Raw genomic sequence first — 16069 nt, 5'->3', positions numbered from 1 at the left:
AGCCCCAACAGCCGCAGCAGCCTAGCAGATTTCCATCTCAGCCGGCGCAGAGCGCGCCTCCCCAGTCTACAGGTCGCAGATTTGATAGCCCAGGGTATTCAGGAGCAGGCCAGAGCTCCAGGGCTTCAGGTTCGCGGACAGATAGGGGTTCTGGTCAGATGAGGCCACCCAGGGTTCAGTGTTCTTTTTGCGGCAGATACCATACGGGAGAGTGCTACAGAGCCACCGGTGCATGCTTTTCTTGTGGCCGTCAGGGCCATTCTGTGAGAGATTGCCCGTATAAGGGTAGTTCGGGTGGTGCAGCGCAGCCTACCGGATCAGCCGCTGGGTCTTCATCTTCGTCAGTGGCTATGCGCCCTACGGGGCAGGGTATTTCGGCACCAGCGGGTCGCGGCAGAGGCCGTGGTGGAGCTTCTGGTATTAGCGGTCCTTCGAACCGTATTTATGCTTTGGCCAGCCGCCAGGATCAGGAGGCATCTCCTAATGTCGTTACAGGTACTTTATTGGTCTTCTCTCGGTCTGTGTATGCATTAATTGATCCAGGTTCAACTTTATCATATATTTCACCCCTTGTTGCCGGTAAAATTGGTATTATGTCTGAACCTATAGAGCCATTTGAGGTAGCCACGCCGATAGGGGATTTTGTTGTAGCGAAACAGGTTTATAAAGACTGTTCTGTGATCGTTTGTGACCGTGACACTAAGGCAGATCTGGTAGAGTTAGATATGACTGAATTTGATGTTATTATGGGTATGGATTGGCTAGCTTCCTGTTACGCTAATGTTGACTGCCAAAATAAGGTAGTTCCCTTCCAGTTTCCCGGGGAGCCAGTTATAAATTGGGCTGGTAATACAGCATCGCCGAAAGGTAAGTTTATTTCATACCTTAAGGCAAAGAAAATGATCAGAAAGGGTTATATCTATCATCTGGTTCGGGTGCAAGACTTGGACGCCGAGACGCCGACACTTCAGTCAGTCCCCGTGATTAATGAGTTTCCAGATGTTTTCCCCGACGAGCTTCCAGGTCTTCCTCCAGAGCGGGAGATAGATTTCTCTATTGATTTACTCCCAGACACTCAACCTATCTCTATTCCTCCGTATAGAATGGCGCCTGCAGAATTAAAGGAGTTGAAGGAGCAGCTGAAAGATTTGTTGGATAAGGGCTTCATCAGACCCAGTACTTCGCCTTGGGGAGCCCCGGTATTATTTGTGCGTAAGATGGACGGGTCGCTGCGTATGTGTATTGATTATCGGCAGCTGAATAAGGTAACTATAAAGAATAAATACCCCCTCCCCAGGATTGATGATTTGTTTGATCAGCTGCAGGGCGCTAAGTGTTTTTCGAAGGTAGATCTTCGATCCGGTTACCACCAGGTGCGAGTACGAGAGGCCGATATCCCTAAGACAGCTTTCCGGACCCGATATGGGCATTATGAGTTTAGGGTTATGTCTTTTGGGCTTTCTAATGCCCCCGCAGTATTCATGGATTTAATGAACCGGGTATTCAGGCCATTCTTGGATATGTTCGTGATTGTATTCATTGATGATATCCTGGTTTATTCTCGGTCGGAGGCAGAGCACGCAGATCACCTGAGATCGGTATTAGGGGTACTCCGGCATCAGAAGTTATATGCGAAATTTTCTAAGTGTGAGTTCTGGCTGTCTTCAGTGGCTTTCTTGGGGCATGTTATTGCAGCTGATGGTGTCCGGGTGGACACGCAGAAGATTGAGGCCGTGAAGAATTGGCCCAGACCTACGACGCCCACAGAGGTACGCAGTTTCCTGGGGTTAGCAGGCTATTACAGGAGATTTGTGGAGAAGTTTGCTTCGATTTCAGCGCCTTTGACAAGGCTGACTCAGAAGGGAGCTAAGTTCCTGTGGTCTAACGCTTGTGAACGGAGCTTCCAGTTGCTGAAGGAGAAGCTGACTACAGCCCCAGTTCTGACTCTTCCAGAGGGACCGGACGGGTATGTTATTTATTGTGACGCTTCTGGTATGGGGTTAGGCTGTGTATTGATGCAGCACGGCAGAGTTATAGCGTATGCTTCCCGGCAGCTCAAAAAGCATGAGAAGAATTATCCTACCCACGATCTGGAGCTCGCAGCGGTGATTCATGCTCTGAAGATATGGAGACACTATTTATATGGCGTTCATGTAGATATCTATACTGATCATAAGAGTCTCCAGTATATTTTCAGGCAGAGAGAGCTTAATTTGCGATAGCGGAGGTGGCTGGAGCTTCTGAAAGATTATGACGTGGATATTCTGTATCATCCGGGTAAGGCTAATGTTGTTGCCGATGCGCTCAGTCGGAAGTCTATGGGCAGTTTAGCCGATTTACAGCCAGACAGGAGAGAGATAGCTCGTGATGTTCAGCAGTTGGCTAGTCTCGGGGTTCGTCTGGCCGATTCTGGAGATACCCAGATTTCTGTTCGAGGGGTTTCTGAGTCATCCATCAGGGACGATATTAAGCGGCGTCAATACGAAGATCCTGTCTTAGCTCAGTACAGGGACACAGCCTATGATAAGGAGAGGACTCCGTTCGAGTTTTCACCGGATGATACTTTGTTATACAGAGGCAGGTTGTGTGTACCTGATATTGCAGGCCTTCGGCAGCAGGTTATGAGCGAGGCACATTATGCTCGCTATTCGGTCCATCCTGGGTCTACGAAGATGTACCATGATCTCCGATGCTTATACTGGTGGGACGGCATGAAGCGGGATATTGCAGAGTTCGTCGCCCAGTGCCCTAATTGTCAGCAGGTCAAGATTGAGCATCAGAAGCCGGGTGGACTGTTGCAGGAGATGGAAATCCCGACTTGGAAGTGGGAGGTTATTAATATAGACTTCATTACAGGTTTGCCTCGCACTCCACGGAAGTATGATTCCATCTGGGTCGTTGTTGATAGGCTGACGAAATCAGCCCATTTTCTTCCCGTCAGGACTACTTATTCCGCCGAGGATTATGCCAGGCTCTATATTAGAGAGATTGTGAAGCTTCACGGAGTTCCTATATCTATTATTTCTGACAGAGGCGCCCAGTTTACGGCGCGTTTCTGGAGGTCGTTTCAGGAGGGTCTAGGGACTCAGGTGAGTCTGAGCACAGCCTTTCATCCTCAGAGCGATGGACAGGCCGAGCGCACTATACAGACGCTGGGGGATATGTTGCGGGCCTACGTTATTGATTTCAGAGGCAGCTGGGATGATCACTTGCCATTGATTGAGTTTGCATATAATAACAGTTACCATTCCAGCATCCAGATGGCTCCGTACGAGGCTCTATATGGCAGGAAATGCAGATCGCCGATTGGCTGGTTTGATATTGGCGAGTCAGAGTTGATTGGCCCAGATATGGTCCAGCAGGCCGTGGACAAGGTAAAACTTATTCGGGAGCGACTGTTGGCAGCCCAGAGCCGACAGAAGTCATACGCGGATAAACGGCGTCGACCGTTGGAGTTTCAGGTAGGCGATTGGGTATTCCTGAAGGTATCGCCTATGAAAGGCGTGATGCGGTTCGGCAGAAAGGGTAAGCTCAGTCCGCGTTATATTGGGCCTTATCAGATTGTTCGAAAAACTGGAAATGTCGCCTATGAGCTAGATTTGCCATCTGATTTGGAAGCGGTACATCCGGTATTTCATGTCTCTATGCTTCGTAAATGCGTCGGTGACCCTTCTAGAATATTTTCTGCTGATGATATTCAGGTGACGGAGCAACTATCGTACGAGGAGCAGCCCGTATCTATTTTGGATCGTCAGGTAAGGAGGCTTCGGAATAAAGATGTAGCCTCTGTTAAGGTACTGTGGCGGAACGATAATAGGGAGGAAATGACATGGGAGGCCGAAGAGGAAATGAAGACGAAATATCCTCATTTGTTCTCTATACCCACAGGTAACCTTAAATCCCTGCTTTAATTTATTCCAATATCAATCGTGTGTCATATGTGATGTCTGTAAACATGAACTCCCCCAAAGTATTTTCAAACCCTATGAGAATAATTTAACATTCGAGGACGAATGTTCTAAAGGGGGGGAGGATGTTATATCCCGTATTTTTGAACCTCGGAGCATCTGCTGGGGTGGGGCCCACATACCGAGATTTTTTTTGGAACATCTGAAAAGTCATATGAATCACATATGTAAAGTTAAACACAACTCATGAAGTACCTTTGGACCAAATCAAAGTGGAAACCCTCCAAACGAATATTTTTAAGAAAACTTTTTCGGGTGACCTGACTTTGGGGGGCAAAAACTGTATTGTAAGTTTGGAATTTCGAAAATACCTTGAAATAGAAGTTGTACATAATTGAATTAGCTTTCCATCCATAGGTCGTGGGTTCCCAGGTGACGTCGGTACAAGGAGATATGAACGTTTTAAGGTCGAAAGGTCAGTGGGCTAGGCCCAACTCGGGACCAACCGAGTTGGCCCAAAAAAATGAAAAAAAAAATTCAGGCCCAAGTGAGGAGCCATTCGGCCATGGTCCATAAAAAGGATCCAAGCCCATGGAATTAAGTCATGTGGTCAATGAATAAAAGACCACTTAATCATCCAAATTCCATAGAACTTTCAAGAGAAAGAATAGGAGGAAAAACAAGAGAAAAACAAGAACAAAAAGAGGGCATTTCGGGTTTGGCCATAGAAAAATCACCCCTCAAAATCTTGCCTCTAAAATTATTTTCTTGTTGAATTCCTACTAAATTAAGTGTCCTCTACAACTTGGTGTAATTGTTTTGGAAGAAGGAGCACTTATTTCTTCAAGTTGACAACTTGTTCAAGTGAAGAAGTTTGTAGAAAAAGGTAAGAATCAATTCCTTTTTCTTATGTTATGAAGGTTTGTTTATGTTGTGGTATGTGGAAATGAGTAGAAATTATGGAAATAAGGAAGTTTGCAAAGTGGGTATGTATATATATATGTAGCCATGGGTGTATATATGTTGTATACATATATGAATTGAATTTTATGTTGCATTCTAGTTGTGGTTATGATGGAAATCATATTGGGAATGAAAGTTGAATGAATTTTGGTTGAAGTTGGAATGTAGATGATTATGTCACTTTAGAATAATTTTGTGATATTATGGAAATGAAGTTGTTAAGATGTGAATTATGATTATGGTTGATGAATTTGGAAGTTGGAAACTTGTTATGAAGTTGTATGCCAAAGATTTGATGTTTTGCATAAGTTATGATTTTGGCGGAAGATTGTATATCATGTATATCGAGTGTATATCTTAAGGAAAACGATATGAAATGTTTCTAGAACTATATGGTGATGATCATGATGGTTGTTGAATATGAAATTATTGATCTTAGTTGAAAGTTGGGTTGAATTGAAGATTATGTCAACTTGTGAGAAAAATGACTAGTTGAAGGATGTTTGTGTTTTTAATGTTCATTGTTGATATTGTTGTTGTCGTTTGGGTTGTTGTTGATGATGTTATATCCTGCATTTTCGAACGTCGAATTATTTGTAAGCTGAGGTGGGGCCCACACATCAATATTTTTTTTGGGACATGTGAAAAGTTATATGAATCGTATATGTAAAGTTAAACACAACCCGTGAAGGGCCCTGGGGCCAAATCAAAGTGGAAGCCCTCCAAACGAATATTTTTAAGAAAACGTTTTCGGATGACCTGACTTGTAGGGTCAAAACCGGCATTATAAGTTTGGAATTTGGGAAACGCCCAGAAATAAAAGTTGTAGATAATTGAAATAGCTTTCCAACGGTAGGTCGTGAGCTCCCAGGCGACGTCGGTACAACGAGATATGGACATTCTAAGGCGGAAAGGTCAAGCTGGGCAGTGAAATGGGCCCAACCCGATTCCAATCCGGGTCAGGCCCATTTCCTTATTATTTAAGGGAGTTTTCAGCCCCCTCCTCCACATTTCAGATCAGAAAATTCCATTAGAGAGAGAGAGAAAACTTCAAGGCTAAGAAGGTCATTTTGATCAAAATCCGAGCTCCGAATCCCGAAGCTCATGAAGAGAAAAACGTTGTACGTTGCATTGCCTTCAATTTGAGATAAATATTGGTCTTGGGGGATGAAATTTTCGTGGTGGATCTTCTGATAAGGTATTTATAAAATTCCTTTTATGTTATTAAAGTGTTTATTTAGAGTTTTAACGAATTAGAACGGAGAAAACAGCATTATAAACTCGTTTGTTGTTTTGTTGAAATTTATGGGTGAGGGGCTGTTTTAATTGAAATTGATGGACTGATTTGAATTAATATTTTGGTTGTTTTAATCATGGATTATGTGAGGAGAGTGAAGGAACTTAATGGTTATTAAGTTGTTGTAGGAAAACATACAACTTTGTTATGGTTTATGTAAAAATGGAAATGAAAGTATCAAGAGGAAAATTATGATTATTGTGGATGAATTTGGAAGATGGAAATGTATAATGAACTTGTATGTTGAAGATTAGGAAAAATTGGAAAAGTAGTAGCTTAATGGAAAGTTTGAATGTTCGCATACCTTATGAATATTGGGTGAAAATGGTATGGATGCTTCCGATGTATGTTGTAATGAATTTGGTGGGTGATGAATATCAAAATAACAAGTTTGGTTTGGAAATGTAAGTTTGAAACGAAAGATGTGTCGTTATGCCGAAACGATGGCTAGTGATGCCATAGTGTGTGTTTTAATGTCTGTTGTTGTTTTTGCTGTTGTTCTGGGTTGTTGTGTAGTGAATTGAGCCGAGCTAAGTCTCGGGGATGTCTTATATACAGAGGAAATGCTGCCGAAATTTCGGTAGGCAAACATGTGTTAAGTTGGATTATTGAAAAGTTTGAAACTAACAAATAGTAAACTTGACCATTTCTAGATTTTGGATGAAATTGAAGTCGACGCCAAGCGAGCGTAAGGCGCTATCGAGGTATGTGAAGCACTTCCCTTTGTTCCTAGACATGTTCTGGATGTGATAGGCTCGACCGCGAGCCTTAAGTACGACTCCGTTCCCCGGAATTCGAGACGGAAAACCGCTCCAATTCCTTCAATCCAATTGAAGCTATTTTCTTACAATTGCCTTTAAAATGAATTTTTGTATGAAACTTCCCTAAACGGAGTCGGAACACTTCCAACGATTACGGATGACCTCATAAGGTCTATTAGCGATAATTTACATATGTTGCCTCGAGTTGGTCCGAGGCGGGCCCACAAGGCCCGATATCTTCTGTAATACTTTAAATACCTCCATTCTGTCCGATTTTCTCAGAAAACAATTGAACTATTATTTTGATTATGATACAACTATTTTTTATGAAATTCTTACAAAATGACTTCTGAACATCTGAGAATTCGATTCTGATAATGATCTGTCGTGCCTTCCCAAGTAGGATGTAGGCGCGTACTATGCATACTATCTGGATACTCTGATTTTGGCTCGCCATTTGGCACCCTTCAGTCTGATCGAGTCTGTATGTGAGTCTGTATGTATGTGGTTTCTCATGGATCTGTTCGTGGCTGTCTCAATGCATTCCTTCACTGCGTCCCGGGCCAGGTTCTGTTATCGTGCATATTTCTCTGCATTGTTCACCGCGTCCCTCGGCGTACGGGCCGGGATCTGTATGTCTGTATGATACTATGATCTGTGTATGGGGATGGCGGCCAGGATGGCATATGATCTGATCTGATTCTGTCTGTCCACCGCGTCCCGTACTAAGAGGGCCGGGTTCTGTTTACCGCGCCCCCAGACAGGGCCGGGATCTGTATGTCTGTATGCATGTGTCATCAGTATGTATATAAGCACATGCCTCTGTATGATTCTGTATGGTTCAATATGACTCTGCACTACTCTGCATGCATAATTCTGTCTGTCCGTCTGAATTACGACTATGTCTGTATGTCCGTATGGATTCTGATTCTGTATGTCCGTTATATTTCTGTGATTCCGGTTCGGACTAAGGTTGTATCTGTTGTGTTTCTGCTTTACATACTCGGTACATTTTTCGTACTGACCCCCGTTCTTCGGGGGCTGCGTTACATGCCCGCAGGTACAGGCGCACTCGGTGACACGCCGCCAGTCTAGGGCACAGGTTCTGCTATCTTGAAGAGCTCCTTTTGATTCGGAGCATGTACTTTGGTATATATATCTTCTGTTTTCCGTATGTTCTGTATGTATGGAAGTTCTGGGTACGGCGGGGCCCTGTCCCGTCATACGATTCTGTATGTCTGTAGAGGCCTGTAGATAGATGTGTGGGTTACGGGTTTCGTCTGTATATTAGCCTTATCGGCTTATCTGTAAATGTCTGCATGTTTAGGTATATATATATATGTTTGCGCGCGTGCCGTATCTGTATCGGCTTACTTCTCTAATATCCGTTTGAAAAAAAAAAAATCTGTACGAAACGAAATTCGGTCAGGTAGGTATGTACGGGTACCCAGCTAGGGTGCCAGTCGCGGCCCACGGGGTTGGGTCGTGACAGAAGTGGTATCAGAGCGGTTAGTCCTCGGAATGTCTACAGGTCGTGTCTAGTAGAGTCTTGTTTATCGATGTGTTGTGCACCACATCTATAAACAGGAAGCTACAGGGCATTTAGGATGTTACCCTTCCTTGAATCTTAGATCATGCGACAGAGCCAGCTGTAGGATATGAATTCCTTTCGACTAACTTTTAATTTCAGCCAAAGGACGGCATTGACAGAAGGCAATGGCTGATGATATTGGAGGCCGCACAGTACTCAGGTAAGCAATAATATGAAAGCTATGTGTCGTAGAAGTTGTTAGAAGTGTGGCAGAAATATAAAGGTAAAGATAGAACAGAAAAGTGAACAGGAAAGTGCCTCCGACGCCGTTTGAGTTGGGCACGTGTGGTAAGTGTCGACGACGTAATAATTCTTATTTGAAGTTATCAGCCCGTGTGGCTGCGATACGATATGATATGATATGTATGTGTGTATATATGTGTTGGCCCTGTGCGGCATGGTTGGTATTTCTGGTGTACAGGTTTCGGATAGTAAGAAATACAGAGGAAACTCTGCCCAAATTTTTCCAGGAATATGGAGGTAAATATGTAGATTGAGTACAAAAAGGTTCCGCGATACTCGTCGGAATTTAGTTTTCTTCTGTTGCTGGTTGGAGAGCATCTTACGGTAATATTTTATCAGATTTCGCCGACTATTTGGAGACGGAATTTGTGGGATGAAGACTTAAATCTGTGGGTTGTCTGTAATCATATGTATATGTGTATGAAAGTGAATATTGAAGATTCAGAAAGGCAACAGGGTAATGGTACGACTTAGCCGGGGGTGGGACCCGCTACGAGAATTTTCCGAAAATTTGCTAAGACCCTGATTTGACCTAAAATTATGTGACAAAGGTCCTGCAGGGCAATTGACGAAATTATATCAGCCCTAACGCGTCAAAAATGCGTGAAAGTTTTGGGGTTAAGCGTGCTCAAGCCAGAGCAATTCTGGGATGGGTGACCCCCTGGGAAGTAATGCAAAATGTTGCACAAGTGTAAGTATGATAGATATAAATGAAAATTTGGGGTAATCTAAAGGAAAAGAGAATGTATGGAGTAATTAGTGCCCTTACAGGGGTCGCGCAGAACGAGACAGACTAAATGGGCAAAAAGAAAAGGTGCAATACCGCTCGGGAAATTGAGCAGATTTGAATAACAGTCAGAGACGTTCGCCAGTAAGATACTAGTAAATATATCTGTATGTGTGTGTGTATAATTTTCGTTTGGTGCCCATATGGATCAAGAGCCGAGTCCCGGCAACTAAGGTTGTGATAGATGAAGAATAGTAGGAAAGGTGAAAAATAAGAAGTGTGAATAAGGGGAAATCTCCGAAAGAGTCGATAAGCGACACGCAAGACGATTTGTATGATAACTTGGCAAACAAGTTCACCAATAAGGAATTTTTTTTTATAAATCACTGGAGCCTTAATAGGAGTGATCTGACTCTAATTCGGATTCTATCTGTTATACTTCTGCACTTCCGATTCTGATAAGGCTCTGCCTATTACGCCTCTATACGTCTGATCTTGATCACACGTCTGTCTCATACATCTCCGTATGTCTGATTCTAATTACGACTCTGTATGATACATTTCTGTACGTCTGATTCCGATTTCGAATCTGTCTGATACCTTTCCGTACGTCTGACTCCGATCTCAGATTTATCTGACATACTTCCATACATCTGGCTTCGATTATGAATCTGTCCGATATGCTTTTGTGCGTCTGGCTCTAGTTATGAACCTGTTTGATGTAACGTGAAATTATGATAACGTTGTAAGGAACCGAGAAGTGTGACAAGAGGTGAAAGATGTTGATGGCAATCGTAACGTTGAAAGGAATTTTGAAGGAAAGAAAGGAACCTCCCCGAAGTGTCACGAGACCCCCTAAGGTCAATCGAACATTCGAGGACGAATGTTCTAAAGGGGGGGAGAATGTTATATCCTGCATTTTCGAACGTCGAATTATTTGTAAGCTGAGGTGGGGCCCACACATCAATATTTTTTTTGGGACATGTGAAAAGTTATATGAATCGTATATGTAAAGTTAAACACAACCCGTGAAGGGCCCTGGGGCCAAATCAAAGTGGAAGCCCTCCAAACGAATATTTTTAAGAAAACGTTTTCGGATGACCTGACTTGTAGGGTCAAAACCGGCATTATAAGTTTGGAATTTGGGAAACGCCCAGAAATAAAAGTTGTAGATAATTGAAATAGCTTTCCAACGGTAGGTCGTGAGCTCCCAGGCGACGTCGGTACAACGAGATATGGACATTCTAAGGCGGAAAGGTCAAGCTGGGCAGTGAAATGGGCCCAACCCGATTCCAATCCGGGTCAGGCCCATTTCCTTATTATTTAAGGGAGTTTTCAGCCCCCTCCTCCACATTTCAGATCAGAAAATTCCATTAGAGAGAGAGAGAAAACTTCAAGGCTAAGAAGGTCATTTTGATCAAAATCCGAGCTCCGAATCCCGAAGCTCATGAAGAGAAAAACGTTGTACGTTGCATTGCCTTCAATTTGAGATAAATATTGGTCTTGGGGGATGAAATTTTCGTGGTGGATCTTCTGATAAGGTATTTATAAAATTCCTTTTATGTTATTAAAGTGTTTATTTAGAGTTTTAACGAATTAGAACGGAGAAAACAGCATTATAAACTCGTTTGTTGTTTTGTTGAAATTTATGGGTGAGGGGCTGTTTTAATTGAAATTGATGGACTGATTTGAATTAATATTTTGGTTGTTTTAATCATGGATTATGTGAGGAGAGTGAAGGAACTTAATGGTTATTAAGTTGTTGTAGGAAAACATACAACTTTGTTATGGTTTATGTAAAAATGGAAATGAAAGTATCAAGAGGAAAATTATGATTATTGTGGATGAATTTGGAAGATGGAAATGTATAATGAACTTGTATGTTGAAGATTAGGAAAAATTGGAAAAGTAGTAGCTTAATGGAAAGTTTGAATGTTCGCATACCTTATGAATATTGGGTGAAAATGGTATGGATGCTTCCGATGTATGTTGTAATGAATTTGGTGGGTGATGAATATCAAAATAACAAGTTTGGTTTGGAAATGTAAGTTTGAAACGAAAGATGTGTCGTTATGCCGAAACGATGGCTAGTGATGCCATAGTGTGTGTTTTAATGTCTGTTGTTGTTTTTGCTGTTGTTCTGGGTTGTTGTGTAGTGAATTGAGCCGAGCTAAGTCTCGGGGATGTCTTATATACAGAGGAAATGCTGCCGAAATTTCGGTAGGCAAACATGTGTTAAGTTGGATTATTGAAAAGTTTGAAACTAACAAATAGTAAACTTGACCATTTCTAGATTTTGGATGAAATTGAAGTCGACGCCAAGCGAGCGTAAGGCGCTATCGAGGTATGTGAAGCACTTCCCTTTGTTCCTAGACATGTTCTGGATGTGATAGGCTCGACCGCGAGCCTTAAGTACGACTCCGTTCCCCGGAATTCGAGACGGAAAACCGCTCCAATTCCTTCAATCCAATTGAAGCTATTTTCTTACAATTGCCTTTAAAATGAATTTTTGTATGAAACTTCCCTAAACGGAGTCGGAACACTTCCAACGATTACGGATGACCTCATAAGGTCTATTAGCGATAATTTACATATGTTGCCTCGAGTTGGTCCGAGGCGGGCCCACAAGGCCCGATATCTTCTGTAATACTTTAAATACCTCCATTCTGTCCGATTTTCTCAGAAAACAATTGAACTATTATTTTGATTATGATACAACTATTTTTTATGAAATTCTTACAAAATGACTTCTGAACATCTGAGAATTCGATTCTGATAATGATCTGTCGTGCCTTCCCAAGTAGGATGTAGGCGCGTACTATGCATACTATCTGGATACTCTGATTTTGGCTCGCCATTTGGCACCCTTCAGTCTGATCGAGTCTGTATGTGAGTCTGTATGTATGTGGTTTCTCATGGATCTGTTCGTGGCTGTCTCAATGCATTCCTTCACTGCGTCCCGGGCCAGGTTCTGTTATCGTGCATATTTCTCTGCATTGTTCACCGCGTCCCTCGGCGTACGGGCCGGGATCTGTATGTCTGTATGATACTATGATCTGTGTATGGGGATGGCGGCCAGGATGGCATATGATCTGATCTGATTCTGTCTGTCCACCGCGTCCCGTACTAAGAGGGCCGGGTTCTGTTTACCGCGCCCCCAGACAGGGCCGGGATCTGTATGTCTGTATGCATGTGTCATCAGTATGTATATAAGCACATGCCTCTGTATGATTCTGTATGGTTCAATATGACTCTGCACTACTCTGCATGCATAATTCTGTCTGTCCGTCTGAATTACGACTATGTCTGTATGTCCGTATGGATTCTGATTCTGTATGTCCGTTATATTTCTGTGATTCCGGTTCGGACTAAGGTTGTATCTGTTGTGTTTCTGCTTTACATACTCGGTACATTTTTCGTACTGACCCCCGTTCTTCGGGGGCTGCGTTACATGCCCGCAGGTACAGGCGCACTCGGTGACACGCCGCCAGTCTAGGGCACAGGTTCTGCTATCTTGAAGAGCTCCTTTTGATTCGGAGCATGTACTTTGGTATATATATCTTCTGTTTTCCGTATGTTCTGTATGTATGGAAGTTCTGGGTACGGCGGGGCCCTGTCCCGTCATACGATTCTGTATGTCTGTAGAGGCCTGTAGATAGATGTGTGGGTTACGGGTTTCGTCTGTATATTAGCCTTATCGGCTTATCTGTAAATGTCTGCATGTTTAGGTATATATATATATGTTTGCGCGCGTGCCGTATCTGTATCGGCTTACTTCTCTAATATCCGTTTGAAAAAAAAAAATCTGTACGAAACGAAATTCGGTCAGGTAGGTATGTACGGGTACCCAGCTAGGGTGCCAGTCGCGGCCCACGGGGTTGGGTCGTGACAGATGATTTATAGCCGACTTGAATTCTCGGGGTGTCATATGTATAGGGGAAGTGCTGCCGAAATTTCGGTAGCCAAATATGCTTAAAGTTGAAATAATGGCATTAATAATTCACAATTGGTAAACTTGACCAATTGCAGTTTTTCGACGAAACGGGAAGTGAGTTTGGAAAGGCTTAAGGAGCGCGAAAGGTATGTAAAGCAACCCCAATTCTTCCCTTGGCATGCCCCTAGTGTGTTAGGGTCGGATCCGGGCCTCGAAGGACCTCTTGGCCCTCGGAATCCGCAAGACAAAATTTCAGTTTTTCCTTCAGTAGAATTGAACCATTTTGATACGCTTTTTTCTGAAATTATGCAATTTTGCTCTAAATTATTCAGAAAATCATAGAATGTTTGTATAACCTTTTTAGGTGATACTATATGCTTAGAGGGCACAATTTGAGCCCGCCGCCTTATTTGTCCCAAGGCGGGCCCGCTATTTACGGTTTTGCCCCTAATGTGTTAAAGCTTCCTTTTTAAGCGATTTTTGAAAGAAATGTTTTAATTACCCTACTAATCGCTTAACGAATATTATTTTAAATATTCTGTTAAATATTATAAATTATTTTGACACTCGGAATGACTTCGGGAAAGTTATACTTCTGTAATTTATTATGATATCCAAAATACATTTATTATGATTCCGTCCGACCCCATTGGATTTGTTTGTCTTCGATACGCTTCATCGAGTCTTTGAAAACATTTATTATATTTTTAAATTGCATTAGTCTCTCACTACTCCACTCGTGGATGTCCCAATGTTTCCCACACTGAGCCCGGGCCAGGATATGTTGTCAAGCGTAATTCTCTGCATTGTTCGCCGATTCCCGGTGTGAGGGGGCAGGTATACCCGTACATGGGTCTCTGGAGTATGATGTGCCATGTCCGCCTATTCTGATCTGATCTGTTATGGCTATTTTGATATGACATTATATGATACGGGGCCACGCCCCTTTTTCTGATTCCTCTGTATAGTGGCACCAGCGTCGGGAGGGTGGCCACATTCTGTCTGCCGAGTCCCGTGGCAGGGACCGGATATGATATGATATGACATATGTTTCTGTACGCATTCTGTCTGTTTTGGAAATATGCATTTGACACTCTGGATTCTGTACTCATTTTCTGTAACCATTATGATTTGACTTCTGTGATTCCGCTTTACATATTCAGTACATATTTCGTACTGACCCCCTTTCTTCGGGGGCTGCGTTTTCATGCCGCGCAGGTACTGACGACAGGTTCGCTGATCCACACGTTTAGGATCCTATTTCTGCTATTTTGGGGCGCTCTCTTCTACAGAGCCCATCTTTTGGTACAGTCTGTCACCGCTATCTGGATATGTACTTTGTTCAGGGTATGACGGGGCCCTGTCCCGTCTTATGATTATGATATGTTCTGTAGAGGTCTGTGGATACATCTGTGTGGGTTCTGTACATATGTTTGGGATATTCTGTTCTGTGATGGCCTTATCGGCCTATGTGTGCCAAGTCTGTTTTTCTGCTAAATTCTGTAGCGACCACTAATATTATTATTATATTATTATTCTGTTAATATGCTAATTTGGGGTATCGGGTACGTATAGGTGCCCAGCTCGGGCACTGGTCGCGGCCCACGGGGTTGGGTCGTGACAAAAGTGGTATCAGAGCAGTTCGTCTTCGGAATGTCCACAGACCGTGTCTAGTAGAGTCTTGTTTATCGGTGTGTTGTGCACCACGCCTATAAACAGGAGGCTACAGGGCATTTAGGATACTACCCTTCTTTCTGTCTTAGATCGTGCGATAGAGTTGTGTTATCAGGATGACCCCTTCCTAACGAGTGGCTATATTTTCAGATATGCCTCCAAAAAAGGCGACAGCGGCCCAAAAGGCCAAGTCAGTTGCCGTAGGAGAGACTAGCCGGGTCCAGAGGACTACCAGGGCCCAGGTATATATTGCTCCGGAGACTTTGCCCCAGACAGAGGGTTCTTCTACACCGCCACTCGTGGAGGAGATTGGGGCAGCCGTAGCTGCAGATTGGGGGACGGCTCCACCGCCAGCTTCCGCAGTTCCAGTACCTGATCCTCTAGCTCCACGGCCAGGCACTGAGGATCAGTCTATGAGGGAGGCAGTCCAGTTGCTGACGAGACTTGTGGCAGGGCAGGTTCAGGGGCATGGACTGGGAGGTGACCGGGCAGTCAGGCGTGATAGTTCGAGAGCCCGTGAGTTTTTGACTTGTAACCCTCCAGAGTTCTTCGGGACAAAGCCCGAGGAGGATCCTGAGGAGTTTATCAGGAAGATGCGACGCACTCTAGATTTGATTAATGCTTCCGAGACAGAGTCAGTCGCGTTAGCTTCGTACCGGTTATATGATGTGGCGGCAAACTGGTACGAGTCATGGGGGCTATCCAGGGGGGACGGCGCTCCTCCAGCAGTTTGGGGCGATTTTTCTCAGGCATTTCTTGGACATTTTCTGCCCCGAGAGTTGCGACGAGCCAGATCTGATCGATTCTTATTATTGAGGCAGAAGGGCCGCAGTATCCGAGACTACAGTTTGGAGTTTGATTCCTTGGCCCGATATGCACCTACTGTGGTGGCTACTATGGCGGACCGGATGCACAGATATATTATGGGGCTGGATCGGTATTTTGTTGATAGCTGCTTAGTATTGGCTGCT

The 16069-nt window shown here is 43.6% G+C and overlaps 2 long non-coding RNA genes across 2 annotated transcripts; both read left to right on the top strand.

The window, feature by feature from the left end:
• The first annotated feature begins 5800 nt into the window (after positions 1–5800).
• On the top strand, positions 5801–8323 carry LOC132623524 (uncharacterized). The gene is made up of 3 exons (XR_009576270.1): positions 5801–6069; positions 6822–6872; positions 7990–8323. It is a non-coding gene; the product is annotated as an uncharacterized LOC132623524 (long non-coding RNA).
• Positions 8324–10762: 2439 nt separating this feature from the next.
• LOC132623464 (uncharacterized) lies at positions 10763–13383 on the top strand. The gene is made up of 3 exons (XR_009576243.1): positions 10763–11031; positions 11784–11834; positions 12952–13383. It is a non-coding gene; the product is annotated as an uncharacterized LOC132623464 (long non-coding RNA).
• Positions 13384–16069: the final 2686 nt, after the last annotated feature.

This window comes from Lycium barbarum, chromosome 12 (genome assembly GCF_019175385.1).
Source record: "Lycium barbarum isolate Lr01 chromosome 12, ASM1917538v2, whole genome shotgun sequence".
Taxonomy (NCBI): Eukaryota; Viridiplantae; Streptophyta; class Magnoliopsida; order Solanales; family Solanaceae; genus Lycium; species Lycium barbarum.
Note: the sequence above shows the minus strand (reverse complement) of the source record. Positions and strands in the feature narration are given on the sequence as shown.